This window comes from Pleurodeles waltl, chromosome 12 (assembly GCF_031143425.1).
Source record: "Pleurodeles waltl isolate 20211129_DDA chromosome 12, aPleWal1.hap1.20221129, whole genome shotgun sequence".
NCBI classification, from domain to species: domain Eukaryota; kingdom Metazoa; phylum Chordata; class Amphibia; order Caudata; family Salamandridae; genus Pleurodeles; species Pleurodeles waltl.
In genome coordinates, this window is record NC_090451.1 from 31938259 (window position 1) to 31957475 (window position 19217).

Consider the following 19217-nt stretch of genomic DNA (forward strand, 5'->3'; position numbering starts at 1 on the left):
TCCCCTACTGTTGTGATCTCTTATTTCACGCGGCCCGCCCACCAGACCCCTAGAAGTTGAATCAGGAGCACAACCTGAACGGGACAGACGAGAAGCCACTTCACTGCCAAATGTATTGCCTGACAAATAATGTTATATGCACTATACAGGGCGAGCCGTCGCTTTCAAACTAGAAAGGGGGGCTTTTTGAGAAAAAATGAGGCCCTTTCGTTTCCTCCGATGCAAAGGCATCTTAGGCGGAAGAGTGATAAAGTAGGGACATTTTGGGCTTTAAAAATGCGGCGTCTCCCAGCTGAAGCGGGTCTGCTGGCGTGCATCTTTAAATAAATGCTAACGCTCGTGATTTACTCTGGCGACTCACGTTTTTTTCCCTTTTAGCTCAAAAGGTTACTTCAGTTTCTTGTACTTGAAACTTCTACAAATTAAGGTAAAATTAAAGAGACGATTACCCCATCCAAGGCATTCTTAATGTTCCGGGTCTTCCTCGTGGGTGTTGCTTTTCTGCATATCTGGTATGGATTGGTCTTTGGGGATTAATGATACACCCCCACCCACAAGCTACCATGTGCTTTTATTTAGTCTATGTACGTTGTTGCTTAATGGCGTGCTTACATGGTACATCTTAGGATGTGAGCCAGCACCTGGAGCATGAGGCTAATGCACAAGATCATACTGCAATCCCACACGTTGTATTCTTTCTTTCCTGAAAGATCAGATCTTAAACATCGCCAGTCCCTCACTTTCGGACTCTTTCAAAGCAATCCACTTGTGTCTCTATCCTTTTTCATGTTTTTTTGTATAGCTTAGTGTTCGTTAATGCCCCTACCCCTCCCCAACTCCACACATCCTCAGCAGTCAGTAAAATTGAGGGTTTTACTCTCCATGGGGCAGGAGTCTAACAAGTAAAACTAACCATGAAGACAGATAGGAGGCCAACCCTGTTAACTACCCAGAAAACCCTGAGCTGACTGTTTGCCTTTAAAGCTTATGAAAATAATAGTGGAAATGTTTGTACCTGGTTATGACAAGGCCAGCAAACCTGACTTACTTATTGTGAAGAGCATGTTTTCAAAGGTAATAGGCTTTAAGGGGTGGACTGTTATTATTCTCTGCTAAACTTATAGCCATGTATCTGGTTACCTGGAATTTCACAGATTACCATGAAAAGAAGGGGTTTTGATGTTGGCAAGCCGCACAAACAAACCGTGGGGATAGAAGATTTGAACAATGATAATCCTTATTAGCACTGTAATAATTACTGCTAGAAACTCTTTGGAAAGCCTGGCAGGCGTAGTTCTCTGCAAGGATCTTATATTTAAAATAAAAATCAATAAAAAACATATATATGTATATAAAATATACTTATATAGAGGGGCACAGATATCATTTACGCTCTGCTTCCAGCCATGGCAGCACAACGCATGCTGCAGTGGGTCAGCCCATTTCAGCCACTGGCTTTCTTGCCGTGTGATTGATGATATTTGACCAATGCGCACACATTCCTCAAAAAGTGTGTGTTAATGTGCCAGGGCTAGTGGATCAGTCCTTTAAATTTCCACTTTTTCCTTTTATAAGTCACCTTTCATTTCTTTACGTCTCCCCTTTGATTTATCATTTTAAGCATACTACAACCCCTCAGACTATGCTCTTAGGCCATTCGCTTGCACCTTATGTCCTGTGTAGTCTACAGTATCCTTCATGGTCATCGCCTTTAATCCAAGCAACCATTATGGTGTTGCTTTTTCCATATTGTATATTTTTTACCATTTGAAGATGATGAGCACATTGGTTCCCTAAATAACATCTTTCAATTTCACTTATAAACATATATATATATTTGATGCAGAAGACTCTAGACAGAATCCTGATACCCCATGAGCACAACACCCCCCCAAAACCATGCAGAGGGCAACGCGTTGCCAAACAGCAACACTGTCATGCGCCACCTAACATACATCTAGAACTATTCAAATATAGTTAGCTTTGGATTACCACTATGTCTGTAATAGCAGACATAACTAGTTAGAAGTGACGGATGTGAAACTTAACTGCCCAGCTCAAAAAAAGCAAAGTCCTTTGGTGCATCCATTCACAGTGCTGGAGCGATCTCCTGGGTTACTTCTGCCAGTGTCCTGCTGGAGTTTGCTGGGATACCGCTTCAGCACAGATTCACTGCATGTCGCCTTAGCCTGCAAGGAAATGCAACTATGCAGTCTACTGCTTGTGTCAAGTTGTGTCCCGGCTAGGAGCAGGTGTAGCTCATTCTGAGACCATGCCTGTCAGGAGACAACATGGAAACTGAGCTGAACGGCTTTGTAGACTTTCTTAAGTTATACCCTCAAAGAAAAGTGTTTAAAAAGGAGCTAGCTAGAAGATGAGGTTTGTGCTGTAAAAATCCTAAGTGCATTCTCATCTTCACCTGGTGAACAAGAAAAGTCTGAAAAAAATCATATTATTAGACAGCTAAGAGAATAGCCTTAATCTTTTGTAAGGATAGACAAACTGAAACCTTTTCCATTTTCAGCAATGCCCATTCCCACTTATAAAGGGCGGCAAATAACTTTAGCCGGATGAACTCATTTTACTTCTACCTTAACCAACGCAAGTCAGGGTACGCAAGGCTTGTAACAAAGCATCTTTATTCCACATACTGAACCAAGCAGCAAAACACAACCAGTGGTGGGACTACCTGGAACCGCACAGTAAATGCCTCAGAGCAGGAAAGCACCATTGTGCAATAGAAGTGGTGAACAGTGCTAAACAGAACTAGATAACATATCTCCAAATCACTACAAGAGGGCTTCTGAAGCTCCTGACTTCTGGGGACCCCTACTGGACCATTACTGGAATCCAGGGACCCCACTGAGACACTATTGGAAGCAAGGGGTCCCCGGACTAAGCAATTTCAACAATTTGAACCCCAAAACAATACACAACTACATGGAAACAAGTACACCTCATACACTGAAATATTTTATTTAATTCACAATCAACTATAGGAAATGTGAAATGTTATTTGTATTGTTAAGGTTGGAGCCCATCTGGATGTGTTTCCTAATTCGAAACCATACCATTTTGTCAAAAAGCGCTTTGATGCCTCGCCAGGGGTAGTAAGCGCTATATAAATACTATGCAACACTGCTTGGTCCTTTTTGCTCCTAATGTATGCTCTCTTCTTCTTGGCGCTTCCATCGAGTTCACCCATCGTCTATACTGAATTCTGTTGTTTTTAAAACTTCAGTTTTGCTACTTTGTTTATATATACTTTATTCATTTTTGCATTTTTGAACTTTCTAGAGAGTTCGGACCGTCTGAGTAGGGGTCCACGAGCTATACATTAAGACCCACTGCACCAGAGCATGTTTTCGGATTGTATTTAACAAACTAATGCATTCTGGGACTTGAGGCTTCGTCAGTTCAGGGTAGTTTGTTTGACAATTGCGGGGGTGCACCCCCCTGCCCCGCTTCGTTCACAGCCTTTTTCACTGTTCCAAGAGACTTCAGGCCTGGCTGCGTTTTTCCACTGTGCTGCGGGGTTAGACGCGGGGCCCGGCCGCCGAAAGCCGCTCTTTGTCCGTGTGAAGTCACCCTGATCCGGCCTGCTCTCCTGCACCTGAGGCCGGCTCATCCCCCAGGCCGCTCGGGCGTCCTTCCTGGGCCATTCAGCGGGGATTATGCTGACAACAAAAGCGCCTGTCTCCTAAGGGATCCCTGGGGTCCGGGGCCCCTCAGCACCGCTTCCTCCCCCTTCACTGCCCCTGTGTTATTACTTGTAGCGCAGGTGTGCGCCCCATCCCTCCCCCCCACCACAGCACCCCCTGACCCCACCCCCGCCAGAAAAGGGCCTGTCAATCAAACACCTGGGCAACCTCTGCCCCTCGGTCAGTCCCGCCCCAGCCCCACTGCCCTCCCTGGGCACTAACTGGTCACTGTTAGTGAACTTGTAATGCGGGACTGACTGCTAATGTGGGAACAGCTCCAACAAAAGCTGTGCTTAAAAACAGCTCCATCGACAAACCCCCAAAATGGCCCTCCCTAAACTGCACGAAAAGGCCACCTCAAAGCTTCTCATTTCCGACCCTTGACCATTATTTGTTTAAACATTATTGTCCTGGGATGGCTCGTCTCAGAATTACGTAGTTTTCTGTGACATTTGTTTCGGGCAGAAATCTGTTGCTGAGTTTGAGGGTCAGGTGATGGAATTTTCCATTTCAGGATGAAATGCACTGCAAAGTCTCGATTTTGACACAGAGGGCCCCCTCTCCCATAACGGATACAAACGTAGGGGCCGATTTATATATAGGTGGACGAGTTGCTCCATCGTAACAGTTGGAGGTATCTCTAACCCCTAGGGGCCCACCCAAACATACATCTAATTATATGCTATGGGGTTTAGATTTCGGCAGAAGGGATATCTCTCACGGTTGTAACAAGTCAAAATCATGCCCTTAGTTTATACTGATAATGCCAATGTTGCAGCTCTCATTGGTGTGTGTTAGAGAAGCTTGCACTGCTGTTGCATCCGCTCTTCCAGTGCAGTGTGTACTCCAGGGCTGCAGTGCTCCTGCCCGAGCCCCACCTTCTGTACCTGTAGAGGACCTGGTACTGATAATGCGAATGTTGTATCTCTCGTGTGTGTGTTAGAGAAGCTTGCACTGCTGCTGCATCCGCTCTTCCTGTGCAGTGTGTACTCCAGGGCTGCAGTGCTCCTGCCCGAGCCCCACCTTCTATCCCTGTAGAGGACCTGGTACTGATAATGCCAATGTTGCATCTCTCACAGGTGTGTGTTAGAGAAGCTTGCACTGCTGCTGCATCCGCTCTTCCTGTGCAGTGTGTACTCCAGGGCTGCAGTGCTGCTGCCCGAGCCCCGCCTTCTATACCTGTAGAGGACCTGGTACTGATAATGCCAATGTTGCAGCTCTCATTGGTGTGTGTTAGAGAAGCTTGCACTGCTGTTGCATCCGCTCTTCCTGTGCAGTGTGTACTCCAGGGCTGCAGTGCTGCTGCCCGAGCCCCGCCTTCTGCACCTGTAGAGGACCTGGTACTGATAATACCAATGTCGCATCTCTCATGGGTGTGTGTTAGAGAAGCTTGCACTGCTGCTGCATCCGCTCTTCCAGTGCAGTGTGTACTCCAGGGCTGCAGTGCTGCTGCCCAAACCCCGCCTTCTGTACCTGTAGAGGACCTGGTACTGATAATGCCAATGTTGTATCTCTCACGGGTGTGTGTTAGAGAAGCTTGCACTGCTGCTGCATCCGCTCTTCCTGTGCAGTGTGTAATCCAGGGCTGCAGTGCTGATGCCCAAGCCCCACCTTCTGTACCTGTAGAGGACCTAGTACTGATAATGCCAATGTTGCAGCTCTCATTGGTGTGTGTTAGAGAAGCTTGCACTGCTGCTGCATCCGCTCTTCCAGTGCAGTATGTACTCCAGGGCTGCAGTGCTCCTGCCCGAGCCCCACCTTCTATACCTGTAGAGGACCTGGTACTGATAATGCCAATGTTGCATCTCTCATGTGTGTGTTAGAGAAGCTTGCACTGCTGCTGCATCCGCTCTTCCAGTGCAGTGTGTACTCCAGGGCTGCAGTGCTCCTGCCCGAGCCCCACCTTCTATACCTGTAGAGGACCTGGTACTGCTAATGCCAATGTTGCAGCTCTCACGGGTGTGTGTTAGAGAAGCTTGCACTGCTGCTGCGTCCGCTCTTCCAGTGCAGTGTGTACTCCAGGGCTGCAATGCTGCTGCCTGAGCCCCACCTTCTATACCTGTAGAGGACCTGGTACTGATAATGCCAATGTTGTATCTCTCATTGGTGTGTGTTAGAGAAGCTTGCACTGCTGCTGAATCCGCTCTTCCAGTGCAGTGTGTAATCCAGGGCTGCAGTGCTGATGCCCGAGCCCCACCTTCTGTACCTGTAGAGGATCTGGTACTGATAATGCCAATGTTGCAGCTCTCATTGGTGCGTGTTAGAGAAGCTTGCACTGCTGCTGCATCCGCTCTTCCAGTGCAGTGTGTACTCCAGGGCTGCAGTGCTGGTGCCCGAGCCCCACCTTCTGTACCTGTAGAGGACCTGGTACTGATAATGCCAATGTTGTATCTCTCATGTGTGTGTGTGTTAGAGAAGCTTGCACTGCTGCTGCATCCGCTCTTCCAGTGCAGTGTGTACTCCAGGGCTGCAGTGCTGCTTCCCGAGCCCTGCCTTCTGTACCTGTAGAGGATCGTGTACTGATAATGCCAATGTTGCATTTCTCACCGGTGTGTGTTAGAGAAGCTTGCACTGCTGCTGCATCCTCTCTTCCTGTGCAGTGTGTACTCCAGGGCTGCAATGCTGCTGCCTGAGCCCCACCTTCTATACCTGTAGAGGACCTGGTACTGATAATGCCAATGTCGCATCTCTCACGGGTGTGTGTTAGAGAAGCTTGCACTGCTGCTGCATCCGCTCTTCCAGTGCAGTGTGTAATCCAGGGCTGCAGTGCTGCTGCCCGAGCCCCACCTTCTGTACCTGTAGAGGATCTGGTACTGATAATGCCAATGTTGCATCTCTCACGGGTGTGTGTTAGAGAAGCTTGCACTACTGCTGCATCCGCCCTTCCAGTGCAGTGTGTACTCCAGGGCTGCAGTGCTGCTGCCCGAGCCCCACCTTCTGTACCTGTAGAGGATCTGGTACTGATAATGCCAATGTCGCATCTCTCATGGGTGTGTGTTAGAGAAGCTTGCACTGCTGCTGCATCCGCTCTTCCTGTGCAGTGTGTACTCCAGGGCTGCAGTGCTCCTGCCCGAGCCCCACCTTCTATACCTGTAGAGGACCTGGTACTGATAATGCCAATGTCGCATCTCTCACGGGTGTGTGTTAGAGAAGCTTGCACTGCTGCTGCATCCGCTCTTCCTGTGCAGTGTGTACTCCAGGGCTGCAGTGCTCCTGCCCGAGCCCCACCTTCTGTACCTGTAGAGGATCTGGTACTGATAATGCCAATGTCCCATCTCTCATGGGTGTGTGTTAGAGAAGCTTGCACTGCTGCTGCATCCGCTCTTCCTGTGCAGTGTGTACTCCAGGGCTGCAGTGCTCCTGCCCGAGCCCCACCTTCTATACCTGTAGAGGACCTGGTACTGATAATGCCAATGTTGCATCTCTTGAAGAACCAGAACCTTATGGGCCTGGCGGCGCAGGGTACGCCTGAAATCTCCTTGGATTCACCTGCCTCAACTAACAGAGACACGGGACACTCTGTCAGGCGTAAAAGATCAGATTTTATTAGCTGCAGCTAGTACAGTTGTCCAAGAAGTACACAAGGTATGTTCTCAGGAGACTGCCACTTTACTTTGTGGCGCACAATCTTATATACCGTATAAAAACCATTTATTAACTACATACACTCCCAGAACACATAGAAAGGAGCCAGTAAGAATAATGTAAAGATAGAACAGAGCCAATAGAAATGTCGGAAAACAAGACAGCACCAATAGAAGGAATTGGAAAACAAAGTATCAAGTGACTTAAGGTTGCCTCCCCTCCAGCTGTGTTTGTCACCCCTCCCTTGAACTAATTCATTAACCGATCCACAACGAAGTTGCATGTGGTGCGATAAGTTTGTGTGCGTTTGGAGGACAGTTGTGAAATGAGAGAATACTAGCAAAGGACAGCGAAGGCCAGACGATAAGATAAGATCGGCGGAGAATAGTGTGAGCCTACAGATAGTTGAAACAAGGATTAGAAAACCAGACAGGGATTAGTGTACTCGGTCAGACCTTAATACCAGCCTTGTAAAGATAGAGGCAGAAGGCTGTTTTGAACACCATGTTGCAGAATAAGCAGAAAAGGCAGAATGGACTTCGTTCGCTGTGCTGCCTGAGTGAAGGCAACATAAAATGGCGGCGGGCCACAAAATGGCGGGTCGATACGATCGTATTAAAAATCGAATTTCCTCAGACCCTCCTTTTGCCAGAACTCAGGCAAGATACACAAACTCATGTTAATCTGAGTCGATGTCTATGGCCATGAGGTCATCAAGCTGTTGCTGTACCATCATTTTGATATTCTCTGCTCTTTGTGACTTGGGTTTGGGAATACATGCAGTAGCACATAGGTTGCAGATGGCAGGACCGCAGTGCATACAAAGACAACAAGAGAATATAAAAGCTAAAATTACTCCAAAGAATGTCAATACCTTCCAACCCCATTTGGACAGTAATCCCCAAAACCACTCTGAAAAGGACCAATCTCCTTCGTCCTGATGAATCGACTCGGAGATTATGTGTAACTTAGAGATAGCTTGGTATACTGTCGGAGCGTCATTAGGTATGAAAATACAGCAACTTGATCCGATCAATTTGCATACTCCACCACGGTCCGCAAGAACAAAGTCTAAGGCAACACGGTTCTGCAAGGTCATAAGACGATCAGCCTGTAGTTCAGCTGTAATGTTACTTAAAGCTCCTACAGTGATGTCTATGGTGGTTTCTACGACACGAACCAATTGCCTTATATTTCTGCTGTTGGCCATTGGACCCCAGAAGGGAAGAAATCCTTTGAGGAAATCTCCTCCCTCTTGTCCTGCTGTGTCTTTCGAATCCACAATCCCTCTGCCATATCTATTTTTATGATGGTTCGCAGGAGCGGTGTATGTAGGGGGAAGAAGAAAGGCTATATAACAAGTACCAGAGAAATCAGCTGGCAACCATGTATAAGCCCTATCGTGGCAAACGAAGTATGTACCTTGAGATGGTACTAACGGCAGTGAATTCAGGGCTGAATAAACATATGTATGGGAACATAAACTTTCTCTTTGTCCGGTGTTTGGAGTTCTACCATTTATTTTCAGACAGAAATTTCCTTGTTGGGGTATGACCCGTATCGGAGGAGATTTTCCTTGCTTAACCTTATCATTGAGGCTGGAAATGTAATTAGTTATGTTCCAATTGGTATATGCTTTTCTTTCATCTATGGAAGCTTTACTTTTTTCCATGATTTTAGCCATAGCTACCATTCCCTTTATCAATAAACTATGACTGAAATCTGAACCAACACTATGTGAACTGACAGGTTGTTTAATTTTACTTTGATATGCATTATTGAAAATGACAAAATAAGCCCAAGCGGAACCTTCATAGGAGAATGGAAGAACTAAATATGGCATTCCTTTTTCTACCGTATGTGGTATGAGTCCACACACCCAACAGTCAGTTGTATTGATCACTAACTGATGTTGATGTAACAACTGGACGAAGGAATTGTTAAAGTATTCAGTTCTTCTGATGAGTTCATGCTGGGGAAGAGTGTGAAATAGGTGCGGAGAGATAGTAGAAGAAGATGTAGAGGTAGGAGAAGAGACAACTTTTTGCTGCAGAGTAATAATGATCCAGTTTACAGATGCCAAAAGAATACACGACAATATAATGACGCATAGAGCAATACTACAACGACTATATATTTCTTTACAATTATTCTTTACATTTTTACTTTCTCTTTTATCTAATGTAGCCTCCATCTTTCTAAGTGGATGCTCACGGCAATCTTCCTCAATCACTGTAGTCACGATTATCTACCGTCCTATGACACTGTGAGGTCCTGCAGGCCTATTGCCACTTACTCAGGTCGTAACTAAGACTCCTACCGTGACCCTGCAACCGGGATAGAGTACTACATAGGAGAGAAATTTACAAGTTCTTTGGTCTTGGTCTCAAATTATAGCGTTCCTGTCCAGAGGCAGTCTGGTTTTGAAACAATGTTCCTGGATTTGTCGTGTTCAAGCGACGATGCGATGGTATTGCTTCTTGAAGGATGTCGTCGTCCTCTTTCTCAGAAAGTGTTCCAATTAGACGCGCATCACTGAATGGTACAAATTGCGGAACTTTCTCACTTTCAGAGTCACTGATGCCTCTACGGACCCACTGATCGAAAGGCAAGGGCAAAGGCACTTTCTTGCAGTGCACGGCATGCACCCAGTTTTTCTTTCCTTCGACTTTAACTGCTGTTCTTGTGGTCAAAAGAACCAGGCGTGGCTCTCTCCATCTGGGCTCCAAATTTCTCTGTCGTTGGAAATTTTTCGTGCAGACCCAGTCACCTGGTCGGATGGAATGACCTGGGTCTGTGGAAGCCTCTGGTAGAGCACTCTGAACCTGTTGATGAAGAACACGCAATTTAGTTGTAAGGTCATGCAAGTAGTCAATCAACATCGGGTATGGCAAGTCTGAGTATTTCTTAGGGCGAGGAACTCCCCATACATTAGCTGGGCGACCAAATATCACTTCGTAAGGGCTAAGCCCCAAACGAGAGTGTACTGCTGTTCTGGTGGACAGAAGAGCCAATGGTAAAGCATCAGGCCAATTAAGTCCTGTGCTAGCTTGCACCTTAGCAATTTTAAGCTTCAAGGTTCCATTGTAGCATTCTACTAAACCAGCCGACTGTGGGTGATTCGCCGCGTGGAACTTCTGTTTTATGCCAAGACCTGCACAAACTTTTTGCATGACTTGACCCACAAATTCGCTCCCATTGTCACTCCAGACAATGCGCGGTAAACCAAACCTAGGGAAGAATTCTTTCAAAAGTATTTTGGCAGTTGATAAAGCAGTATTGTCCTTCAGAGGGTAGGCTTCTACCCATCTAGAAAAAGCACATACTACCACCAGAACATATTTGAGGTTGTTGCATCGTTCCATGTGAATATAATCGATCTGCAACACCTCAAATGGATATGTTGGAGGAGCAAAATGACCTGCTGGAGTTGGGGTTCCCTTTCCCGGATTGTACATCAAGCAAACAATACAATGTTTTACTACATTATTTGCACACTTTGGGATCCCCTCATTTTGCCACACTGGAGCCAGAAGCCTACATATTCCTTTTGCACTTAGGTGAGCTGGACCATGTGCCATAGTAACTACAGGTAGTACATAAGCATCTGGTAACAGCCAACGTTGATGTTCTGATAATTCAACCCAACATCCCATCTCATCTAACATTCCTGTACTTTCCTTCCACTTTCTCAACTCATTCTCCGTAGCCTCTCCTTGAATTGATTTCACACTCTCTACTGTATCTTCACACATTCCCTTTTCTCTTACGCAGTTTGCGGGACCTGCAACATACATTCGACTTGTGTTGTCTCTGGCTGTCTTTTTCGCTACCTCATCTGCAAATGCATTTCCTCGACCAACATCGTCCACAATCTTTTTGTGTGCACTACACTTCACGATCGCTATCTGAGTAGGCATTGTAAGTGACTCAAGAAGTTCAGTCACTAATTGACCATGTTGTATCTTAGTACCATGGGAAGTAAAGAATCCTCTTTCCTTCCATAAACGCCCAAAGTTAAACGCTACACCAAAAGCGTATTGGCTATCAGTGTACACGTTTACTCTTTTTCCTTCGGATAACACACACGCTCTAGTTAAGGCTATCAATTCAGCTGCCTGAGCTGAATTATGTCTAATGCGTGCTGTCTCCACAATCGTATGCAAAGTAGTAATAGCGTAGGCTGAAACTGTATCTCCATTCGGGAGCTTGAAACAAGAACCATCTACCCATAGTGTTCCATCTGGATTCACTAATGGCGTGTCTTTTAGGTCAATTCTACCCTTAGTCTCTTCTTCAGTACGGAGAAAACAATCATGCTGTTCAGAGACATCTCTCTCTTCTGGAAGAGGCAACAAAGTAGCTGGATTCAGGGTATTACATCGTTTGATGTGTATGTGACTAGCCAAAAGCGTCAGCTCATATCCGGACAACCGAGCACTCGTAAGATGCTGCGTTTTTGTCCTATTTAGTAAAGTATCCACTGCATGTGGCACCATAACAATGAGAGTATTATCTAGCACTACTCCAGCAGACTGTCGAATAGAAATTGCTGCTGCCGCTGTCGCCTTAAGACAACTAGGCAATGCTTTAGCTACTGGATCTAACGTAGCTGAGAAATATGCGCATGGTCGCTGTTGATCTCCAAAACGCTGCGTTAAGACTGACAATGCACAACCCTCTCTTTCGTGGACATAGAGCGTAAAGGGCTTACTGTAATCAGGAGTACCCAATACAGGAGCAGAACACAAAGCAATACGCAAATCAGTAAAACTCTTCTGACATTCGTCAGTCCACGGAAGAGGCTGAGGCGTATCTTTTAAAGTTAGCGCCAACAGCGGTTTAGCCAATAAAGAGAAACTCGGAATCCACTGTCTACAATAAGAAGTAATGCCCAAAAAGGCACGTACCTCTCTTTGTGTGGATGGCACTGACATTTGTACAATTGCCTGAATTCGTTCGGGGGTCAATCGTCGTCCCTCCTTTGACAAGAGATGACCCAAATAAGTCACCTCGCGACAGACATATTGTAATTTAGAAGGAGAAACCTTGTGATTCAGATCAAACAAATGACGCAACAGTGCAACGGTCACGTTTTTGCAAATCTCCTCTGAATCAGCGGCAACTAATAAGTCATCCATGTACTGAATGAGAGCGGCACCGGACGGTAAGGAAAAGGCATCAAGATGACATTTTAGAGCTTGACTGTAAATAGAGGGACTTTCACAATAACCTTGAGGTGCGTGTTTAAACCGGAAGCTTCGGCCTCCGAGGGAAAAACCAAAAATATCTCTACTCTCTTCGGCGATGGGAATACTAAAGAAAGCATTCTTTAGATCAATAACTGAAAACCAAGTCGCTGTAGAAGGTATCATCGTCAACAGAGCAGTGATATCTGGGACTACAGGAAACTGCGGTACGACAATCTTGTTTACCTCCCGAAGATCAATTACAAAACGATAAACAGGAGGCTGAGAAGGATCAGTGCGTTTAAGAACCGGAAGAACAGGACTGTTACATGTATTTCCTCTCGTTTCCTCAACCACACCCTTCTGAATCAAATCATGGACAATTTCCAGAAGTGCTTTCTCACCTTCAGTAGAGATTCTGTATTGCGGAATACGTGGCATTTCAGCATTGGGCTTAAGAGTAACAACATAAGGTGGGATCTCAAGACAACCAACGTCATTCGGACCCGTAGCCCAAAGCGTTTCGGGAAGAGAAAGCAATTCAGGTGGGAATTGATCTTTTGATAAGTACATTGGACTAGTCATTTTCTGTCCTAGAGTGAGGTATACACCAGAAGGTGAACAATATATCGTAGCATGCATTCTTTTTAATAGATCTAAACCCAACAGATTTTCACCACAACCATTCGTCAGAAGAAGCGGAGCTTCTAAATCATAAGGGCCTATTGAAACAGGCAAAGGGCAAGAAACTGGATTGCGAACAGGGGCGCCAGAAAATCCTACAGATACATTTGTTAAGCCAGACAAAGGTGCGCCAGGGAGTTTAGAATGAATGATAGAGCTTCTCATGGCACCAGTATCTAAAAGAAATGGCTCTGAAACACCCATTGTAGTGACATTAACATAAGGTCCATTCTGATCCACTGGAATTGACATAACCCCCTTACTTTGTCCATGGCTGTCCTATTCAAAATGAAGACTTTCATTCCCTCCTTCAATATACTGATCCTCACTGTAATACTGTGTAGACCTAACATTTTGCTGGTCAAAGTAATTTCCGGAATTTGGAGGAACAAAAGAACGCTGCTCTTGGGTTAACACACCTCGACCTCTACCTCTATTTGCTGACTGAGGACCACCACGACCTCGTGAAGCAGATGTTGCTCCATTACGCTGCAACAATGCCGGACAACTGTTCTTAAAATGACCTTCCTCCCTACAATAAGCACATTGATTGGGACCTAGCAAAGGTCTTGGAATGAATGGTTCAGGCTTTTGATACAACCTCTGAAACTGCGGAGGCTGTTGAAACTGAGGCTGAACATAACGAGGAGGATAAGCCTGTTGCAAGAGAACTTTAGTTTTTAATTCTTTCGTCTTTTTCTCTTGTTTTTCCCTTTCATCTTTGTCTCTATTTTCATAATATTGTGCAGTAGCCAATATCTGGGCGGAAGAAGAAACTGCCCATGAACTCTCGGAGTCTTTTAGCTTGTGTGATAGTTCAGGAAGCAAGTTATATACGAACTTATCCACAAATAATCGCTGTCCCCCTTCTGTAGCCATATCTTGACCACTGTGATCAATGAATGTCTCCTCGAATCGGGTAAAGAAATCGGAAACACTTTCATCTTTCTTTTGTTTACATGCTGCTAGCTTATCCCAATTAACTCTCAAAGCAGGCATCATTGTTTTCATTAATGTAATAATCCTACCAGGGAGTTCTGAGATCAAAGCGTCGGGCTTTGCACCACCTACTTGACCTCTATCTGCGGCAATAATAGCGTTCCAATCGCCGCCTAATTCTTGAGCGTGATCCTCTCTACGAATTTTAGCCCATATTGTCTGTGGAACTACATTTCCCATCAACATGTCAATATCTGCTAGATTCATAGTACATGCATCAACTGTTTGCGACAACTCTTTATAGTAACCAGCAGGATTTTTGCGTGGATCTGGTAGTGACTGTTTAAGTGCTAAAACTTCAGACCTTTTCCAGGGGACATGTATCCATATGCGCTGAAAATGCGCAGGAATAGCTGGATTAGCACCTGCTGCTGCAACTTCTTCCTTCCATATTGGAGAAACCTCTCTCATGGGATAGTTTTTCAGTGTTGTCCTAACTGAAGGATCAGAATCAGGAAAAGTCTGTGAGAACAATAGGGATCTGAAAGAAATAAGTGTTCTGACAGCGTTTTCAACCTTAGGACCCACAATAAGTCCTTTGTCAAAGTCAGCCTGAACATCTAACAGATCCTGTGGGACCGAACCCAAATTCATATCCTCCCATTCTTTAGCGAGAGTATCGCACATAACTTTAAAAACATATCTCTGCGTAGGTGCATTCCATTGCAGAAAGGTGGACATAATATCAGACGTACTATATTGGGGACCCTTCTTGATCCATCTACAAGCAAGTGAGTCCAATTTTCCTCGCTCTTCGGAGTCTGGGAATTGACTACGAGACTGTCTTCGAGAAAAAGCTGGAGACACATTTAAAGCTTCAAAGAAAGGTGATAAGAGACCAGAGACAGTATCTGCAAATCGCTTACGCATAGATGGAGAATTTGACGTAAGGATAGGGGACAAGGTATTAGGTGAATTAACTAAAGGAGCATTAGGAATTGCCAAAGGAGCAGAAGGCAAAGGAGTTAAAGGCAAAGCTGGCATAGGCAATACTTGAGGAGGCAAATGTGGAAAAGCTGGAGCAGGCGGAAGCACAACTGGCGGCTGAACAGGCTGTAACATCGGGGGTGCATTAGCACCTTGTACATAGGGCGGAGGCAATTTCAATAAGTGGGACATTAAGGGATCTTCCTCAAAATCTTTTCTCTTATCAAGGGAAGAGATAGGCAACGTCGGATAGCATTTATCTATTGCCATTCGATGCTGTCTGTCTGAAATTTCCATTGCATTATCTATTTCATCATCTTTGAATTGCTGAGCAGCCTGTATAATCGTCATTCCCTGTGTTTTCCTATCTCGTTTCGCTTGTTTAATTTCTCTCTGTTTGGCTTCCTTACGCCAAAGGCGAAAAGAGTCAAACATTGCCGGCCGGGCTTTTCTTTTAAATAACGTTGCTTCTAAATTATCTAGCACATCAGTTTCGAAACTACCATTTTTTGGCCATTTTAAAACACCATCTTTCTTTGTATATCGGGTCCATGTCTTATTAAAGGCAATAGGACCAACACCATGTTTAGAATAGAGCTCATATGTGGGAGTTCCAACCGAAGGAATCGGACAGGAGTCCTCAAGCTGGGAGTCCCTATTACAACCAAAGCAACAAAGTTTTCCAAACTTAGTCAGACCAGACATCTCACGATTTTTACTGGCTGTTCACAAACATCAAGGGGGTAAAACTTTCAGTTTACACAGCACAAATGCACTTACCCCTCGGCTTTGGCCACTGCAATGGCCAAATCTAAGGACCTAAGGACAAAACAAAGACCAAAATTTGTGGGCGCGACCCACCAAATACTTAACTAAGGATGTCTTCTTACACCAACAGAGGCCCGTCTATCGTCTCGCTTTACCATACATCATCAAAGAAAGGGCCAAGGCAGGGCGGCAGTCAGGGCAGCAGTCGTCAGTAGCCGTCAGGAAGGAGTAACCACGCGAAAAAAAGACCTTCGGACCACTTCGACATACAGGGGTCGCTTGACGTGGCTCGCGATTCCTCCAGAATTTTCTTGCGGGGTTCCTCACGACCTTCAGGCAGAACCGGTACCGCTGAAGCCGCCCCACGTTGGGCGCCAGTTGAAGAACCAGAACCTTATGGGCCTGGCGGCGCAGGGTACGCCTGAAATCTCCTTGGATTCACCTGCCTCAACTAACAGAGACACGGGACACTCTGTCAGGCGTAAAAGATCAGATTTTATTAGCTGCAGCTAGTACAGTTGTCCAAGAAGTACACAAGGTATGTTCTCAGGAGACTGCCACTTTACTTTGTGGCGCACAATCTTATATACCGTATAAAAACCATTTATTAACTACATACACTCCCAGAACACATAGAAAGGAGCCAGTAAGAATAATGTAAAGATAGAACAGAGCCAATAGAAATGTCGGAAAACAAGACAGCACCAATAGAAGGAATTGGAAAACAAAGTATCAAGTGACTTAAGGTTGCCTCCCCTCCAGCTGTGTTTGTCACCCCTCCCTTGAACTAATTCATTAACCGATCCACAACGAAGTTGCATGTGGTGCGATAAGTTTGTGTGCGTTTGGAGGACAGTTGTGAAATGAGAGAATACTAGCAAAGGACAGCGAAGGCCAGACGATAAGATAAGATCGGCGGAGAATAGTGTGAGCCTACAGATAGTTGAAACAAGGATTAGAAAACCAGACAGGGATTAGTGTACTCGGTCAGACCTTAATACCAGCCTTGTAAAGATAGAGGCAGAAGGCTGTTTTGAACACCATGTTGCAGAATAAGCAGAAAAGGCAGAATGGACTTCGTTCGCTGTGCTGCCTGAGTGAAGGCAACATAAAATGGCGGCGGGCCACAAAATGGCGGGTCGATACGATCGTATTAAAAATCGAATTTCCTCACTCTCACGGGTGTGTGTTAGAGAAGCTTGCACTGCTGCTGCTTCCGCTCTTCCTGTGCAGTGTGTACTCCAGCGCTGCAGTGCTCCTGCCCGAGCCCCACCTTCTATACCTGTAGAGGACCTGGTACTGATAATGCCAATGTTGCATCTCTCACAGGTGTGTGTTAGAGAAGCTTGCACTGCTGCTGCATCTGCTCTTCCAGAGCAGTGTGTACTCCAGGGCTGCAGTGCTGCTGCCCAAGGCCCGCCTTCTGTACCTGTAGAGGGCCTTTTACTGATAATGCCAATGTTGTATCTCTCGTGTGTGTGTTAGAGAAGCTTGCACTGCTGCTGCATCCGCTCTTCCAGTGCAGTGTGTACTCCAGGGCTGCAATGCTGCTGCCTGAGCCCCACCTTCTATACCTGTAGAGGACCTGGTACTGATAATGCCAATGTTGTATCTCTCATTGGTGTGTGTTAGAGAAGCTTGCACTGCTGCTGCATCCGCTCTTCCAATGCACTGTCTACTCCAGGACTGCAGTGCTGCTGCCCAAGCCCCACCTTCTGTACCTGTAGAGGATTGTGTACTGATAATGCCAATGTCGCATCTCTCATGGGTGTGTGTTAGAGAAGCTTGCACTGTTGCTGCATCCTCTCTTCCAGTGCAGTGTGTACTCCAGGGCTGGAATGCTGATGCCCGAGCCCCACCTTCTGTACCTGTAGAGGACAGTGTACTGATAATACCAATGTTGCATCTCTCATGGGTGTGTGTTTGAGAAGCTTGCACTACTGCTGCATCCGCCCTTCCTGTGCAGTGTGTGCTCCAGGGTTGCAGTGCTGCTGCCTGAGCCCCACCTTCTGTACCTGTAGAGGACATGGTACTGATAATGCCAATGTTGTATCTCTTGTGTGTGTGTTAGAGAAGCTTGCACTGCTGCTGCATCCGCTCTTCCTGTGCAGTGTGTAATCCAGGGCTGCAGTGCTGATGCCCGAGCACCACCTTCTGTACCTGTAGAGGATCTGGTACTGATAATACCAATGTTGCAGCTCTCACGGGTGTGTGTTAGAGAAGCTTGCACTGCTGCTGCGTCCGCTCTTCCTGTGCAGTGTGTAATCCAGGGCTGCAGTGCTGATGCCCGAGCACCACCTTCTGTACCTGTAGAGGACCTAGTACTGATAATACCAATGTTGCATTTCTCGTGGGTGTATGTTAGAGAAGCTTGCACTGGTGCTGCATCCGCTCTTCCTGTGCAGTGTGTACTCCAGCGCTGCAGTGCTGATGCCCGAGCCCCGCCTTCTATACCTCTAGAGGACCTGGTACTGATAATGCCAATGTTGCATCTCTCACGGGTGTGTTAGAGAAGCTTGCACTGCTGCTGCATCCACTCTTCCTGTGCACTGTCGACTCCAGGACTGCAGTGCTGCTGCCCGAGCCCCACCTTCTGTACCTGTAGAGGATCGTGTACTGATAATGCCAATGTTGTGTCTCTCACAGGTGTGTGTTAGAGAAGCTTGCACTACTGCTGCATCCGCCCTTCCTGTGCAGTGTGTGCTCCAGGGTTGCAGTGCTGCTGCCTGAGCCCCACCTTCTGTACCTGTAGAGGACCTGGTACTGATAATGCCAATGTTGTATCTCTCATTGGTGTGTGTTAGAGAAGCTTCCACTGCTGCTGCGTCCGCGCTTCCTGTGCAGTGTGTAATCCAGGGCTGCAGTGCTGATGCCCGAGCACCACCTTCTGTACCTGTAGAGGATCTGGTACTGATAATGCCAATGTTGCATCTCTCATGGGTGTGTGTTAGAGAAGCTTGCACTGCTGTTGCATCCGCTCTTCCTGTGCAGTGTGTACTCCAGGGCTGCAGTGCTGCTGCCCGAGCCCCACCTTCTGTACCTGTAGAGGACCTGGTACTGATAATGCCAATGTTATATCTCTCATGTGTGTGTGTGTTAGAGAAGCTTGCACTGCTGCTGCATCCGCTCTTCCTGTGCAGTGTGTAGTCCATGGCTGCAATGCTGCTGCCCGAGCCCCACCTTCTGTACCTGTAGAGGACCTGGTACTGATAATGCCAATGTTGCATCTCTCATGGGTGTGTGTTAGAGAAGCTTGCACTGCTGCTGAATCCGCTCTTCCAGTGCAGTGTGTACTCCAGGGCTGCAGTGCTGCTGCCCGAGCCCCGCCTTCTGTACCTGTAGAGAACCGTGTACTGATAATGCC